The following is a 17,705-nucleotide window of genomic DNA, read 5'->3' on the forward strand; positions in this document are numbered from 1 at the left end:
TGCCGCTTTAGTTGCCCATTCAGAGCCAGCTCTTCAGCGCTTGACGTCCTGCTTTGCGGAAACTGCCAAAGTGTTTGGCCTGGAAGTCAGCCTGAAGAAAACTGAGGTCCTCCATCAGCCAGCTCCCCACCATGACTACCAGCCCCCCCACATCTCCATCGGGCACACAAAACTCAAAACGGTCAACCAGTTTACCTATCTCGGCTGCACCATTTCATCAGATGCAAGGATCGACAATGAGATAGACAACAGACTCGCCAAGGCAAATAGCGCCTTTGGAAGACTACACAAAAGAGTCTGGAAAAACAACCAACTGAAAAGCCTCACAAAGATAAGCGTATAGAGAGCCGTTGTCATACCCACACTCCTGTTCGGCTCCGAATCATGGGTCCTCTACCGGCATCACCTATGGCTCCTAGAACGCTTCCACCAGCGTTGTCTCCGCTCCATCCTCAACATCCATTGGAGTGCTTTCATCCCTAACGTCGAAGTACTCGAGATGGCAGAGGTCGACAGCATCGAGTCCACGCTGCTGAAGATCCAGCTGCGCTGGGTGGGTCACATCTCCAGAATGGAGGACCATCGCCTTCCCATGATCGTGTTATATGGCGAGCTCTCCACTGGCCACCGTGACAGAGGTGCACCAAAGAAAAGGTACAAGGACTGCCTAAAGAAATCTCTTGGTGCCTGCCACATTGACCACCGCCAGTGGGCTGATAACGCCTCAAACCATGCATCTTGGCGCCTCACAGTTTGGCGGGCAGCAACCTCCTTTGAAGAAGACCGCAGAGCCCACCTCACTGACAAAAGGCAAAGGAGGAAAAACCCAACACCCAACCCCAACCAACCAATTTTCCCTTGCAACCGCTGCAATCGTGTCTGCCTGTCCCGCATCGGACTTGTCAGCCACAAACGAGCCTGCAGCTGACGTGGACTTTTTACCCCCTCCATAAATCTTCGTCCGCGAAGCCAAGCCAAAGAAGAAAAGAAAAAGAAGAATTACTCCGACATGAATCAATATAGAAATGGAGAAGTTTGGAGATAAGTCATCTAAGACTTTTCTTTATAAATGGAATGGAAGATTGATGTCCGGAATTAAAGAAACACCATTACTGAAACATTTAATAGATATTTGGGGTAAGATAGATGGAGAAATTATGACAAAGGGAGGTATATCACCATACACCTAGAATAATTTAATACCCTTCTCCTAAGATAATAATTTTTTTGAAAATGTGGTATAATAAAGGAATTAAGGTAATAGAAGACTGTTATGAACAAGGTCAGTTAATGTCTTTTATTCAACTGAAGGATAAATATAGAATATCTAGAAATACACATTTTTGTTATTTTCAACTAAAATTATTTTTAAGGGACAAATTGGGATCAGAAAGTTTACTGCTGCCAGGTAGTGATGTGGAGACCTGTATTCAACAAGGGCCAGTATGGAAATTTACTTCTGCAATGTACTTGCTGTTACAGAGGGCAACACTTAAATCGGGATTATACAAATCAAAACAGAAATGGGAACAGAATCTCAATATTATAATTGATGAGCAACTATGGATGGATTTGTGTAGAGATTACATGTCAAATACAATTAATTTCCAGTACTGATTGGTACAATATAATTTTTACATCAATTATACATTACACTATATAAATTGCATAAAATAAAACCAGATTTATCAAATAAATGTTTTAGATGTGGTATTGAGGAAGGTACCTTTTTGCACTCTACATGGATGTGTCTAAAATTAAGACTGTTTTGGGTAAAAGTAGGGGAATTATTGGAAGAAATTACTAATATTGTATATCTGCAAAATCCTGATTTATTTTTGTTAGGGAACTATACCTAAATTAGTCCTGTCACCTACTCAACGTAAATTTGTGAAAATAGTATTGGCAGTAGCAAGAAAATGTATTGCAGTTACCTAGAAGTCAGGTACTTACTTGGGTATAGATAGACTGCATGTAGAAATACAAAAATCTATCCCATTGGAAATAATTTAAGGAATAAATATAATACATATCTACAAATATGAATCCCATACATACATAAGATAGGTAATATGGGTTAGTCTTTCTTCACCGTCCACTATGACTTTGCCAGGTATCATAGATAATATTTGATAGTTATTCCTCTGTGCTCTCTGACCTACCTTAATACAGTCCATTATTTTATTACTCTCTTTATCTTTTTTATCTATTTCTTTCTTTAGTATGCTATTACATGTTATTAACATGTAAAAAGAATGATTGATATGTTTTCGTGGGGTTAGGGAGGGTTTAATTTTAACGGGAGGGGATATACTTTGGTTTTGTAGTCAGTAAAAATTTGTACTAAAATGAAGGATGTTTATGCATTATATATACTACATGTATATGCAAACTTTAAAATAAAGTATTAAAAAAATGAATGTGATGCCTAAAGTATAATAATTTTTTTTCTAAGTCAGCCTGTTCCCATGACTCAAAGGTTTTTTAAAACCTTAATAAATGCATCAGGATGTTTCTGTGCAAAGGAAAGCCTTCCAGAGTCTCCATTGATAAATTAACTTGGAATTATGAATTAGGAGGATTAATGCTCCCAGATTAAAAAAAAAATTCTGGGCAGCCCATTCGAAGTTTGTCACCTCCCTCTTTGATGGAGGAGACAAGTCTCCATGGGTAAAATTGGAGTTGCATGAGGTTGGTGAGAGGATAGCAGAAAAACCTTATATATAAATGGAATTCTAAATTATTATCTGGCCCTAAGGAAGCCCCACTATTGAAGCTTATAATTACAATATAGAATAAAATTAATGGTCAAATTGAGGACAAGGGGGTCCTTCAATTAAAACACCCCTGGCTCACAATATGTTAATTCCATTGATACTAAAATCCTGGACACCTGGTCCCAGAGAGGGGTCACATGTAATGAAGATTTTTATGAGGAGGGACAATTTATGAAATTTGAACAAATTAGGAATAAATATGGAATTTTAAATACATTTTTTCCTGCTGTTTTCAGTTAAGATCTTATTTAAGGGACAAATTAGGTCCAGCACTAACCTTACTGCAATGTAGCAAAATAGAGACTGGTTCAAAAAGGATGCACAAAAAAAAAAACCAAAAATGTATTCTTTACAGGTGGAAATCCCTAAACAAAGGCTTGATAAATCAAGACAAAGGTAGAAATCAGATTTTGGTATAGAAATTGATCCATTATGCTGGTCCTACTTATGTCAGGACAGCATGATGAACAGGCTTAATGCATGGTATTGGCTGGTGCAATATAATTTGCATCAGCTATACCTTAGTACACAAAAATTACATAAATTGCAATCAGAAATTTCAGACCAATTTATTTTAATGTAGTCAAGAAATAGTACTTTCTTGCATTCAACCAATTCATGATCTAAAGTGAGGCCTTTCTGGAAGAAATGGGTAATCTGCTGGGAAAAAAAAAAATACTGGAATTCAAAACCCCCAAGCACTTGAATTACTTTGGGGAATTTGGAAGACATAAGACCAAAAATGAGGCTGTTGAAATATCAATTAAAATTCATTAAGCTCGCTTAGCAGTGGCTCGAAAATGCAAAGCAGTTACTTCGAAATATGATTCCCAACTAGGTTTAGCCCACTGGAAGATAAAAATGCATAATTGTGTTCCCCTGGAGAAGATCACCTATAACTTCAGAAACAGATATGATTTATTTTAAGAATATGGAATTCATACCCAAGAAACATTGGGGTAAATCTTTCTTTTTCTTTTTAAAATATTTTTATTGAGTGCAACATAATAATCTCAAGTACATGTTGCATTGACATGACAGAAGGAAATATCAAAATGTATACATAATATATAACTAGTAAAATACTCGAATTAGCAGTTCCCATTTTTGTTATTAATTGTTAATGAATATTATTAAGATTAAAAATGAAAATTGCATGAATTACTTTGAGCAATCTGCTCATAAATTAGTAAAATATCAATTAATATTAATATTGTAGTCTAAGACTATCATATATAAGCTCCAATTAATCAATTTATATTATGAAACAAAGAAAAAACAACTAAAAACTGAACTAATCTATCCCCTCCCTCTAATCTAGGTTACTTCTATATATAAAAAAAGAGTAAAAGAGAACAATGAAACTGGATCAGATCGCTACCTACAGAAACCAGATGGAGTATCACTGGAGCAGCCCAACAACCTAAAACCGCCAACCATGATAATATTCTATGAATGGACCCATATATTTTCAAACTGAAACTTTTTGTCTTTGATATTATATCTATTTTTTCCCAAACTTAAATAATCCATTACATCACGTAGCCTCTGCCCATGAGTCAGTGGAAGTTCATCTTTCTACTTCATTAAACAATGAGTTTGCCTATCAGTGAACTAAAAGCTAAAACCTTCTCTTGAGATACAAGGATATAGTTGGATTGCAAATAAAGCCATTCTTTGGCTTGGCTTCGCGGACGAAGATTTATGGAGGGGGTAAAAAGTCCACGTCAGCTGCAGGCTCGTTTGTGGCTGACAAGTCCGATGCGGGACAGGCAGACACGATTGCAGCGGTTGCAAGGGAAAATTGGTTGGTTGGGGTTGGGTGTTGGGTTTTTCCTCCTTTGCCTTTTGTCAGTGAGGTGGGCTCTGCGGTCTTCTTCAAAGGAGGTTGCTGCCCGCCAAACTGTGAGGCGCCAAGATGCACGGTTTGAGGCGTTATCAGCCCACTGGCGGTGGTCAATGTGGCAGGCACCAAGAGATTTCTTTAGGCAGTCCTTGTACCTTTTCTTTGGTGCACCTCTGTCACGGTGGCCAGTGGAGAGCTCGCCATATAACACGATCTTGGGAAGGCGATGGTCCTCCATTCTGGAGACGTGACCCATCCAGCGCAGCTGGATCTTCAGCAGCGTGGACTCGATGCTGTCGACCTCTGCCATCTCGAGTACTTCGACGTTAGGGGTGTAAGCGCTCCCATGGATGTTGAGGATGGAGCGGAGACAACGCTGGTGGAAGCGTTCTAGGAGCCGCAGGTGATGCTGGTAGAGGACCCATGATTCGGAGCCGAACAGGAGTGTGGGTATGACAACGGCTCTGTATACGCTTATCTTTGTGAGGTTTTTCAGTTGGTTGTTTTTCCAGACTCTTTTGTGTAGTCTTCCAAAGGCGCTATTTGCCTTGGCGAGTCTGTTGTCTATCTCATTGTTGATCCTTTCATCAGATGAAATGGTGCAGCCGAGATAGGTAAACTGGTTGACCGTTTTGAGTTTTGTGTGCCCGATGGAGATGTGGGGGGGCTGGTAGTCATGGTGGGGAGCTGGCTGATGGAGGACCTCAGTTTTCTTCAGGCTGACTTCCAGGCCAAACATTTTGGCAGTTTCCGCAAAGCAGGACGTCAAGCGCTGAAGAGCTGGCTCTGAATGGGCAACTAAAGTGGCATCATCTGCAAAGAGTAGTTCACGGACAAGTTTCTCTTGTGTCTTGGTGTGAGCTTGCAGGCGCCTCAGATTGAAGAGACTGCCATCCGTGCGGTACCGGATGTAAACAGCGTCTTCATTGTTGGGGTCTTTCATGGCTTGGTTCAGCATCATGCTGAACAAAGCAATTAAAGGGCATGGATCCATTTTAGTCAAAAATTGCTGAGAAAGATTGAAAATGTTTCCTCAAATCTTCCTAATTTGGGACATTCTCAAAGCATGGAGATTAGTGAGGCCTCTAAAAATTTACACCTTTCATACAATGGATCTACATGTGCATAAAAATGAGATAATTTAAGTTTAGACATATGTATTGTGTGTATCACTTTAAACAGTAATAAACCAATGTCGAGCACAAACTGACAAATCATTAATCAAACTAAGAGTGCCAGTCCTCATCTGAAAAAGTTATATGAGGATCCCACTTCCAATCATTTTTAATCTTAACCATTGAGTTTACCGGGAAATCTTTAATGATTCCCCATTCCTGACTCTTCCTCCTGGTGATCACAGCAACGAGGACCCTAGATAAGTCAGGTTATTTATCCCTTGATGGAAATGGGTTTGATCCAAGGTGAAGCCAATCTTTTCTAACTTTTTCTCCTTTTCTTCTTTCTTCTTATTTCCTGGGGGTGGGAGGGTCCCTATTATTTTGTTCCTATTTCTCTCTATTATCTTTCTATAATATTTTTCTCCCTTTGGTTCAACACAGACATTGAATTTGCATTTTTGTTGTACAATTTTAAGTTTTCTTTCTTTAAAAATAATTGAATCACGTTAACCTTTTTTCCTCACTATAATATCAACATGTGGATCGATATTTGTTTCATTTTGTTAATATTATTGATATTCATGTTTTTCTTTTTTTCTTTTAAATTAATCATTGCTTTGACTGTATGATGATTGAAAATTCTCAGAATAAAATATGAAAATAGAATATCTGCTTACATAATACCAAAGCAGCTACTCTATGGAGAACTTACTGGGGGGGAATAATCTCGTGATGGACAGTAAAGGGGATTCAATAACTTTCTCAGAATATCACTGAAGAGGTTCAACATTGACACCTTTGACAGAGTATATAGATATGTTTTTGGGAGATAAATTGGGAAAGGTTTGTTAGAGTAGGTCACATACAAACACTTTAAAACAGATATTATTTAAAATACTGGAGCTCTGTCCCATGTTAGATATATTGGCTCCACAGCTTTTGCAAGAGCTTTGAAGAGTGCTCAAGAGATTTCAGTAATGAATTGTTTACAAAAGGCAACAGATGAAAGATCTTGTTGGAGCCACAGATTGTCTGGAAGAAAACTAGTTGTTCTAAGAGGGTCATGTGGTTTTGCAAGCAGAGAGTGTAAAATAGGCTTTCTCTCCAAGATAGAGAGAGAGAGAGAGAGAGAGAGAGAGAGAGAGAGAGAGACAGACAGACAGACAGACAGACAGACAGACAGACAGACAGACAGACAGACAGACAGACAGACAGAGATTCCTTCCACAGTGTTACAGCCAGCATAAGTAGCTGAGACGAGAACAGGACAAGCTAGCAAGCTTGTGGAAAGCCCCATTTGGAAGACGGGTTCTTATTTCAGCCTGGTCAAAACCCTTGTGGTTCATGCAAGAGGACAGGACTGACTGCCTAATGTTTCACTTGGAATAAGAGAAACAAGAAGGAACTCTGTGGTGACCTGAAAGAAAGAGGTTATCATCTGGAGAACCCTGAAGGGGGCAAGTTTTGTCAGCAAGACACTGAAGTGTCTGTTGGAAGTACATCAGTTGTGGATGTCCTGGAACAACAAATCTCTCTCTGAAAACTGACAAGAATTTTCCTGAGTGGTAACCATTTACCTTTCAAGCACCAAAGCCTGGTGAACTTTATAAATGTTAAATTCTGTGCACAATATAAGAATTGTCCTCAACCAGTGAACTTGGAGGAATGAGAAGGGAGATTAGACTGTGAACCAAAGAATTTTCCTGAACTTACACACACATTACAAACATGTGCGTTTAGAATTAGAAAGGGGTTAAGTTAGGTTACTTAAGTTAAAGTGTGATTCTGTTTTCATGTTTAAAGTTAATTAAGAGCAACTTTTGTTTAAGTAACCATTTGTCTTGGTGAATATCTATTGCTGCTGGGTTTTGGGGTCCTCTGGGCTCATAACACACCCATCTCTGAGAACAAACGTTGGGTCATCTTGTATGGCATATTCACAAAATAGAGATCGTTCATATGAAGAGGGAATTTTTGATTGGTATAATCAACCACCTTCGTACATAGAGCCACACTGAAGATGCCTTTGTCATACACAAAAATAAGTGATTAAGAACATTAGTACATTACTTTAACATAAATGGATCAAGGAAAAGTATGTCTTCCTTGCATGTTTCAGGTTGATTGCCTTTTATTAGTTATTTTCAGGATGTTGCTTAATCTACTAATAGTTCCAGCTTCAGATTTATTTCAGGTTCCTGGCAGTGGTAAGTTAGTTGTTTTTCTCTTAAAATCTTATTCACTTGGCAAAAAAAAAGTTATTTCCTGATATTACAATAATGGGGCCAGTCTTGCTGAGGCAGTGAAAACAGAAAGGCTGACTGAATCACATTGAAAGTACACTAATTCTAGTGTTAAAGAGAAGTTACTGACAACGTTTGTATTTAAAAAGGCAAGAACTGCCTTCATTTGTGTGTATTTTTTTAGAATTTATAGTATTTGGTGCAAAAATGAAGATTTGTGCAACATAAGTAAGAGTAGTTTCTGTAATTCAGAAGGAAAGATATTTGGTTATTGATGTTTCCACACGATGGAAGAGAACATATCTGTGTATTCTTTAGTTGGATACATTAATATGGCATTTAAATATGTGGTTTCTGACACTGTTTCTGTGTGATTTTATTTTGACATAAGTTGATATTATTGCATGTATATTTTGGAAGGAAAGACTATTGGAACATATGTGCATATATTAGGGGAGATATATTGCAGGTTTCAATGCACGGTGCAACAAATACTAATCAAGGTTTTTATGTATGATTAAAATGTGATGTATATATATATCTATATATATATAGAAATATATCTATATATATCTATATATATAGATATATATAATTCATTGATGATGTACTTTTTAAATAGAAGTGAATATGTCACCATGAAGGAATTTTGCAATATCTTGCACAAATTAAAGAAAAAAGTGGAAAATGTTATAGGGTACTTTAGAGGGAACAGTTCTTTGTTAGTGGGTTGCTTGAAAAGTTTGCAGAGTACATTAGGAGGGATGATGCCTGATAAATGTTCCATTGAAGTTTAACAGAATTTAAATATGCACTCTAGAATGGGAAATATAGGATAGGCTTAGGGGACGTATTTGTTAATGTAAAGCTGCACTTTAGACATATTTGGCAAAAGGAATTTAACTAAGTTGCCAGGTTATGAAAGGACATAATGGCTTTAAAATTGGTCCTTTATAAAATGTAATTTAAAGGCAATGATATCTGTTTGAAATGTTACATGCACATATTTTGTAAACTTCGGCAGGTGCCAAGCAAATCCCTCATTTTTTTATCTATCCGAAATAGACGTATTAACATTACCAAGAACTTTCATTTTTAAGTTACATGAAGAAATATCCTTTGTTCTGACATAAAGACACAGATATTGGACCATAACTTGCGGATGGCAAACATTTCATGTGTAGTTGGGCAAGAAGCTATCTTACTATGCACATGAGAAGGTAAGGTCATTCAGATATAGTTTGGAAAATGAAGAACTAGAGAAGGTATAGTAATTTACAAGCAGTTAAGATGTTGCTTGAGAAAGTAATTAAATGAAGAGCTGCTTGGCACATCTTGTGCATGTACTTCAGAATATTGTCAAAATGTACTGGAGGTGTTGAGAAATCTGGTGTAATTGGTTGGCAGATTACCATGCTGTATGTCCAAATTTTAAAAAAACTAGAATGTTTTTTTCAGAGTTAAGAAACATCTTGTGATTTGTCCATGTACATTGGTAAAGCATAATTACTGATATCAGTGGTATTTTAATTTTTAACATAAAATCTTGGCAAGATCTATAAACACAATTTAGAAGTAATAGATTTGACAAAGTTTGTAAATAAACTTTACAAGAGAAGTTTTATCTCATGATTTATGGTGGCATATTAAAATTAATAACATATCCATGCTCTTAGGCAGCATATTTATATCCCAAGATTTATACATTAGAATAGAAGAAACATGACCAGGATTACACACAAAATAAATAGCAAATGTTACTTTTTTGTGTATCTTCCTTGCACTATAGTAAATGTGAATATTTTTTTTTGCAATTATTATCTCTTTTTGATTTAATTTAATGTTTACTACAGATGTTTCTCTAACAATGCACCTGTTTGGCTAGAGCAAATAAGATCTCTGTTTATGTTTACATTATAAGACCCATAAAACTATAAGACATAGGAGCAGAAATAGGCCATTCAGCCCATCTATTCTATTCTATAATTCAATCATGTTTTGATCCATTTTCTCACTCAGCCCCATTATATGGCCTTCTCTCCATAACCATAACCTAATCAAGAATCTATCAGTCTTTGTCTTAAATACAACCAATGGCCTGTCTCCACAGCTACCTGTGACAACAAATTCTTCAGATTTCCCTCCCTCTGGCTGAAGGAATTCTCTGCATCTCTTTTCTAAGTGGACGCCCTTCAATCCTGAAGTTGTGTTCCCTTGTCCTAGATTTTACCACCATGGGAAACAACCACTTTACATCTAATCTGTTCATGCCTTTCAACATTTTCTTCCACCCTCTCATTTTCCTAAATTCCAATGAATAAAGGCTAAGAGCTGTCAAACACTTGTTACGAGCTCAGAGGACCTCAAAACCCAGCAGCAATAGATATTCACCAAGACAAATGGTTACTTAAACAAAAGTTGCTTTTAATTATCTTTAAACATGAAAATAGAATCAAACTTTAACTTATCACTATTGACTTACTTCACCTAACTTAATTCCCTTCTAATTCTAAATGCATGTGTTTGTAATGTGTGTGTAAGTTCAGAAAAGTTCTTTGGTTCACAGTCCAATCTCCCTTCTCATTCCTCCAAGTTCACTGGCTACAGGAAATTCTTATACTGTGCACAAAATTTAATATTTATAAAGTTCACCAGACTTTGGTGCTTGAAAAGTAAATGGTTACCGTTCAGGAAGGTTCTTGTCAGTTTTCAGAGAGAGATCTGTTGTATGATGGACATCCAGCCACTTCAGTGTCTTGCTGATGAAACTTGCCCCCTTCAGGGTTCTCCAGATGATAACCTCTTTCTTTCAGGTCACCACAGAGTGCCTTTTTGTTTTTCTTATTCCAAGTGAAGCATTAGACAGCCAGTCCTCTCCTCTTGCATGAACCACAAGGGCTTTGACCAGGCTGAATCAAGCACTTACAACCTGTGTTCCACATGGGGTCTTCCACAAGCTTGCCAGCTTGTCCTGTTCCATTCCCAGCTGCTGTTGCTGGCTGTAACACTGTAGAAGTGATCTCTGTCTCTGTCTGTTTGACTGTCTGTCTGTCTGTTTGTCTCTCTCTCTCTCTGAGAGAAAGCCTGTTTGATTCTCTCTGCTTGCAAAACTACATGACCCTCTTAGAACAGCTCCAGATAATTTGAGGCTCCAACAAGATTTTTCATCTGTTGCCATTTTTGTAAACAACAATCCATTAATTATGTCTTTTCAGGATTCTCCAAAGCTCTTGCAAAGACTGTTAGCCCTGACATGTCTAGCATGGAGCACAGTTCCAGTATTTTAAATAAGATCTGTTTTAAGGTGTTTGTATGTGACCTACTCTAACAAACCTTTCCCATATTATCTCCTAAAACATATTTATATATTCAGTCACACAATCTTCATATGATAACCCTTTAGTTCCTGGAATTATCCTAGTGAACCTCCTTTGAACTACTTTAAATTCAGCATATCCTTTAATAAATGAGAAGCCCCAAACTACTCACCATACTCCAAGTGAGATCTCCCCAGTGCCTTTTCAAGCCTCAACATCACATCCCTGCTCATATTCTATTCCTATTGAAATGAATGCCAGCATTGCATTTGACTTTTTTTTTAACCACCGTCTCAACCTGCTTACCTTTAAGCTATATTTATTTTGGAAAACTTTATTTAAAAGACTTTAAACAACTTATAATCAACATAACAGAAAAAACATTTCTTTTTGTATATATAAAAAAACCCCCGCCCACCCTCCCACCCCTTCAGCCAGCCCCCTTAAGGGGCGCCAAATATAAAGATAATACAGTGATTATAAAGAATATTTCAAAGTATTTCTAAATTCATATACTCCAAATAAGAAGACCACATTTTAACAAAAAACTAATCATTATTGTGCAGATTACCTGTAATTTTTTCCATAATAATATAATTTCTCAACTCATTATGCCAGTGTGTTATATTAACCTCCACATTATCCTTCCAAGTACTAGCTACACATTTTCATGCTACATATAACACTAGACATATAAATGCAATTTGAAATTTATCCAACCCTAGTTCTTTTAAAGAAACCATATATCCCAACAAAAAGATCGATGGGTCTAACAGTAATTTAATCTTAAATAATTTTTCCAAAACCAATCGAATTCCTTCCCAAAATGGTTGTACTTTAAAACAAGACCAAACAGCATGGAAAAAAGTTCCAGTACATAGTCCACATCTAAAACAAGAATCTGAATTACTAAATCCATATTTTTTTCAATTTCTCTGGAGTTAAATATAACTGATGTAAAAAAATTATAATTGATCATTTCATAATGTACTTTTGTTACTTTAGTTACACTATCACAACACATAACCTCCCAATGATCTTCCAGAAAAATATGTTAAATCACTTTCCCATTTAAGCCTAGATTTCTCCCATTCCGGTTTATCCATACTATCCTGTAACAATTGGTACATATCTGAAATATAACTTTCTTAGGTACAGAAGAAATCAAAGACTCAAATTTCATCAACGTGGGTAAATTAATCTCTTTACCATAATTATCTTTTTATCAAAGCTCTGAGTTGATAATACACAAACAGAGAATTTACAAATATATCAAATTTCTCCATCAATTGAATAAAAGAAAGAAATTGTACTTCTTCAAAACAGTCCTGAATTATCTTTATGCCCTGAGAATTCCATTTCTTTAAATGATTATTAAACATTGAAAAAGGAATAAGCTGGTTATGATATAATAGGGTTTGAATTGGTAATTTACCCTTTGATCCTAAAACCCTGTTTCTTTTAACCCATATCCTTAACAAATGTTTTAATACGGGCATATCACATTTCACAATAAATCCATATTCCATTTAAATATAAACTGATGTATCTCAACTTCAGATATTCAAGCGATTTCCATCTTTGCCCAACTCAGAGGTTGATCCACATCCATCAATCTGCCAACAAATTTCAACTGAGCTGCATCATAATAATTTTGAAAGTGAGGTAACTACAATCCACCTAAAACATATTTCCATGTGTTTATGTAAAGCTACTTGGGCTAATTTTCTTTTCCATAAAAACTCCCGCACTGCCCAATTCAAGTCCTGAAAAAAAACCCTTTGAAAGTAAACATGGTTTATACTGAAACAAATATTGAATTTGAGGAAAAAATATTCATTTTAACATAATTTAATCGACCAATTAATGTTAACGGCAAATCTTTCCATTTAATCAAATCCATTTTAATCTTTTTTAATAAAGGGACATAATTCAATTTATATAAAGATTGGTAGTCTGCATTTACTACTACTCTCAAATATTTAATTCTATCTGACCATTTCAATTTTATAATACTTTTATATTCTGAATAATGTCCATCTCCAACCGGCAATATTTCACTCTTATCCCAATTTACTTTACATCCAGATAGTTCTCCAAATTTTAACAAACAATCTTGTAAATATTTCAAAGACTGTTCCGGTTCTGTCAAATATACCAGCACATCGTCCACAAATAAATTAATCTTATATTCATCCTCCCCAATTTTCATTCCTTTAATCTTATCATTCTGTCTTGTCTGAGCTAATGGTTCAATAACCAATGCAAATAAGGCTGGTGACAATGGACAACCTTGTCGAGTCGAATTAATTAGATTAAATGATAAGGAAATTTGACCATTTGTCACCACCCTGGCAGCTGGATTTGTATATAAGTCCTTAACCCAGCCTATAAAATAAGGGTCAAAATTAAACTTCTCTAACACCTTAAACAAAAAATTCCACTTGACCCTATCAAAGGCTTTTTCTGCATCCAGTGCAATCACGATTGAATGGTTGGGTTGCTGTCTAAATCAATAGACCAATGTTATCAATCTAAGAATATTATCAGTTGCATTTCTATTTTTAATAAAACCTGTTTGATCTATATGTATCAACTGAGGTAAATATTTGGCAAGTCTATTCGCTAACACCTTCGCTATAATTTTATAATCTACATTTAATAAAGAAATAGGTTTATACGAAGATACTTTCAATGGGTCCCTATCTTTCTTAGGAATCACAGTAATTATAGCACTTGAATGAGATTCCAGTAACAACTACTCCTCTGTTACTTGCTGCAACACATCTCCAAATATAGAGGATAAATCTTCATAAAATACTTTATAAAATTCAACAGAAAATCCATCATCTCCTGGTGACTTTCCATTTGGCATCTCTTGTATAGCCTCTTTAATCTCAAAATCCGTAAATGGAGCTTCCAATTCTTTAACCTTATCCTCCTCTAAAACAGATAAATTTAATTTAAATAAATATGATTTGATAGAACCAGCATCCTGCTTTCCCTCAGAAGTATATAATTTTTGATAAAATGAATAAAACTGATCATTAATTTCCTGAGGTTTATAGGTAACTATTGAATTCTTTTTCACAGCATTAATAATTCATGATGCCTGTTCTGTTTTTAATTGCCATGCTAATACTTTATGATTTTGGTCACCCAGTTCATAATAACATTGCTTAGATCAATAAAATAGACGCTCAAACTGATAATTTTCCAATTCAGCAATTTGTTTCTCTAACATTAAGCTTTCCGCCACATATTGCTTTTTAACTTCTGTAGTATAACTAATAATTTGCCTCGTAAATATGCTTTCAAAGCATCCCACAATGCAAAATTACTATGTACTGAATTGACATTCTCAGCCAAAAACAAAGTAATCTGCTTCTTAACAAAAGTAATAAACTCCGGTTTCTTCAATAGCATTGTATTAAACCTCCATCTATAAGACGATTGTACTACTTCTGAACCTACACAGGAAAAAAATAACATAGAATGATCCGAAATAACCTGACTTTTATACTCAACCTGTAATACTCTACCTTGCAGATGTGCTGAAACAAAAAAAAAATCTATTCTAGAAAAGGAATCATGTCTAGAGAAATAAAAGGAAAAGTCTTTCTCTGTAGGGTTTACTCTCCTCAAAACATCAACCAGATTCAAATCCTTCATCAAAGCTCCTATTTGTGTTGCCACCTTTGATTTCCTTATGCTTTTTGGAGATCTATCCAATAAAGGATCCAAAACACAATTAAGATTTCACCCGACCAAAATATTATTATTGGTCTGATTAAGCAATAAAAAAAGCCTCCGACATAAACCGTTCATCATCTACATTAGGTGCATAAATATTTAACAAAGTCCATGATTCAGCAAAAAAATTACAATTAACCATCAAAACCCTCCCATCATTTCCTTCAAATGATTCCAATTCAAACAGTAATTTCTTATGAATTAAAATCGCTACACCCTTTGCTTTAGAATTAAAAGAAGTGTGGCTGTGGGTCTGGACGCCCACCGCTGTTCAGGCTCCCCCACAGCCCATACCTTGTCCAATGATTCCTGGACCTGCGACGCTCTGTGCATGCCCGGTAAAGTCACCGACTGCGATCGGCGCCGGCGTAATACTCAACCGATCAGGAGTCCTCTGAGGCATGGGGATTCCAGTCGATGACTCCATGGCTTCAATTTGGTAAGTTGGCCTCGGTTCTTCAACACTTTTGTAAGGTAATTTCTTTTGCAATTGAGCTTTTGATTTTTTCACATTTGCAGTCATTGCAATCCTCCAATATTCCAAAGTCTATAAATATTATTTTAACCACTTTTACAAATTTTAAATTTGGGTATTTAGAAGTCTAACTGGGGGAAGGTGGAATCACACATCTTCACACTATGCCATCTTGCCATGCCCCCACCTTTAAGCTATATTTGATGAGAATTCCTAGGTCCTTTTGCATCTGGGTATTTTCAATTATCACCTCATTTAAAAAATAGTCTGCCTGTTTATTTTTTTCTATCAAAGTCTATGAGTGTACATTTTCTGACATTATATTTCATTTGCCACTTCTCTAGCCATTCTCCTAATCTGTGCTAATCTAAGTTATTCTGCAGCCTCCGTGTTTCCTCCACACTACCTGCTCCTCCACTTACCTTAATATAATCCACAAACTTCACCACAAAGCCATTCATTCCATAATACAAGTCATTAATGTACAACATAATAAGAAGCAACCCTAATACTGACCCCTGTGGAAAACCACTAGCAACTGGCAGCCAATCAGAACATGATCCTTATATTCCAACTCTCTGCTTCCTGCCAATCAGCCAATGCTCTTCCCATGCTAGCATGTTTCTTGTTATACCATGGGCTCTTATCTTGTTAAGTAACTTCATATGTGGTATCTTGTCAAATGCTTCTGAAAATCCAAATACACAACATCCAACTCATCTCCCTTATCCAGTTTGATTGTCTCTTTCTCAAAGAATTCCAATACATTTGTCAAGCAAGATTTTTCCTGAAGGAAGCAATGCTGCCTTTGGTTTATTCTGTCATGTGCCTCCAAGTTCTCCATAACCTTATCCTTTACAATCGACTCCAAAATCTTCCTAATCATTGATGTCAGGCTTATTGGCCTATAATTTCCTTTCTGCTGCCTCCCTCCCTTCTTCAATAGTGGGGTGAAATTTGCAATTTTACACTCCTCTGGGACCATGTCAGAATCTTTTGTTCAATGCCTCCTCTATCTCTACAGCTATTTCTTTCAAGACCCAAGGATGCAATCCATCTGGTCTGGGTGATTCATCCACCCTTTGACTTTTTAAGCACCTTCTCCCTTGAAATAGTAACTGCACTCACTTGCCTTCCCTGAGATCCTTGGACAACTGGCATACTACTAATGTCTTCCACTGTGAGAACTGATGCAAAATACTCATTTGACATGATATACATGACAATAAACTCATTATCATATATTCTGTATATATATATATATATTTCTATGTATGTGTGTGTGTGTAGATACTCATTTGTATGCATTCTCTGTACATCCATCCATAATAGAAAATCAATTAGTGATGTTTATATTTGCCATTTAGAAGACATCAGACTACATTGATTAGATAAAGTACAGGCCGAAAGGAAATTATTAATTTTTTTTAAATCTGCATTTTTGAGAAAAAGACATTTGATTTTTGTTTTCATAAATAGTTCAGAATGTTTCCAAGGATCTTAGATGAAAGGATTATTTGCTATGATTTGTAAGTATTCTTAGCAAGAGATATAAATATAAAGTCATAGAGAGTAATAGAGATACAGCTCATCAAACCTGCACCAATCACCAAGCACCATTTACACTGACTCTATATTAATGCCCTTTTATTCTCTCATATTCTCATTAACTCCCTAAACTTCATCAATTTTTACACATTTGTGGCAATTTTTATAGTGGTCAGTTAACCTATTGACCTGCACAGCAATAGGAGGAAACAGGAGCATCTGATGGAAATCCACAAAGCAATGGAAGAATGGACAAGCTCTGTATGTACCGTACTCAAATCACAATGCAGTGATTCGAAAAGCTTTCTTACCATTCTGCCGAAACTTCAAAGTTTTAGAAAGGAAAATTATTTTGAGGTGAAAGTCTTTGATACAGATTCAATGAGAAAAGTGGAAGTTGCAAATGTTGGAAAGAGATGAGCAAGTTCTTCAGAGAGGCATGCATTTGTTAGTTGTGTCTGCATTGGGAAGATTCTCATAAAATGTTCAAATAAGCGTTGCATGATGTCATCAAAAATTGATTCAATTTCTAAAGCTATTCATTCAACATGGTTTTATTGGTATTATCATTCTCTGCGCTACAAACAATTGGAAGCAAAAGGTCTGAGGTTACCATTTCAAATTTATG

The sequence above is a fragment of the Narcine bancroftii genome, chromosome 1 (assembly GCF_036971445.1).
Source record: "Narcine bancroftii isolate sNarBan1 chromosome 1, sNarBan1.hap1, whole genome shotgun sequence".
Taxonomy (NCBI): Eukaryota; Metazoa; Chordata; class Chondrichthyes; order Torpediniformes; family Narcinidae; genus Narcine; species Narcine bancroftii.